Raw genomic sequence first — 1,584 nt, forward strand, 5'->3', positions numbered from 1 at the left:
GGACCTTTAAATCAATCCGTTTTGACCAAAAATGCATTTATACAACGTAATTGGCTTTCTGTTAGCTTGTTAAATTGTATTTAATCTATTTGTAACATCAACGCCTACCTTCAATGAGATTGGATCGTTTGAATTGCCCAAGCAGTTACGTGTAGCCTGCAACCATTCCCAAATGTATATCGATTTGTTCCCCATTATAAATACGTGTTATCTCCATGAAACTTAAACCACACCTCAAATTGATCCATAAGTCTATACAACAACAACTAACCATGATGAAAACATTGTTACTACTTATGTTCTTCACAATCTCCATTTCAATGGGCCAACCATCTCCAACTCAAGTTCGGGACCTTGATGGGACTGGGTGCGTTCTGGTACAGAGTACTACATCTTGCCTGTGATCCGAGGATGGGTGGCCGTGTTACACTAACTTCTACAAGAAATGAGTCATCCCCACTTGACGTTGTCCAAGCCAATCAAGAAGTAGATAATGGCATGCCATTGACATTCACACCGGTGAACCCTAAGAAAGGTGTCATTCGGGAATCAACAGATCTCAACATTATATTCTCGGGTGCATCGACCTGCATTCAGTCGAATGTTTGGATCCTCGAGGAGTACGATGGACAACTGATCATAGCTGGTCATGGAGTGGTAGGAAACCATGGTCAGGAAACCATCAATAACTGGTTTAAGATAGAGAAGTATGAGGATGGTTACAAGCTTGTGTTCTGCCCGAAAGTATGTGATCTTTGCAGGCCTATTTGTGGAAATATTGGTGTTGTGATTGCTAAAAATGGAAGTAGACGTCTGGCTGTTAGTGAAGTTCCTTTTAAGATTATGTTTAAGAAGGCATAATTACTCTATATGTTTTTTTATTGATTTTTATTTTCACAAGAAACGGTTTTACTTTAATATACATGTCTTTGAATTATAAGAATAAATGACCGTGAGCCATTATATCATACAAGCAATTAATTAACATTTATTTAAAGTGATTTGAAAACATGGTCTAATTGGATCACAAAATCGTGCACTTTCTGTACAATTTTTTTTCGACGCCCAATGTTGTCCAATATATATATATATATATATATATATATATATATATATATTTGTAATTTCAGTTCTTGAAAAATTTAACAAACCCTAAAAACTGATATTCCTTTTTTATTTTATTTTCATTTTCATTTATATTTAGTACCTAAAAGAAAATAACATCCCATCCCCTTTCCCCTATCTCTTTATCTCTCTAAACACCACCACCTCTTCATTAAATTTTTCATTTTCAACAAATTCATTTTCAACAATATGTTTTAACATTCAAACAATGTTGGTATCATTTCTTATTGATCTTTAAAGGTCTCCTCTAATATTTATTTAAAAGGTTTAATGATTTAGGAGTGTAAGGAACTTTGGAGTATGCCAATATTTTTGTAATCATGTTAGGACATAATAGATTTAAAATTATGATGTTTATATTGCTAATTACGGTTTCTGTTAATATATCAACTATGATATTTTGATTTTTAAATAGTTTTTCTTAGTATTTATTATTAATTTAAGAATGTTTTATAATAT

General features: G+C 32.7%; 1 pseudogene; it reads left to right on the plus strand.

Annotated features, from left to right (window-relative positions):
* The first annotated feature begins 272 nt into the window (after window positions 1-272).
* Window positions 273-861, plus strand: LOC145169021 (miraculin pseudogene; annotated as a pseudogene).
* The last annotated feature ends 723 nt before the right edge of the window (window positions 862-1,584 follow it).

Source organism: Lactuca virosa, chromosome 4, assembly GCF_052849685.1.
Source record: "Lactuca virosa cultivar CGN04683 chromosome 4, Lactuca_virosa_CGN04683_v6, whole genome shotgun sequence".
Classification (NCBI taxonomy): domain Eukaryota; kingdom Viridiplantae; phylum Streptophyta; class Magnoliopsida; order Asterales; family Asteraceae; genus Lactuca; species Lactuca virosa.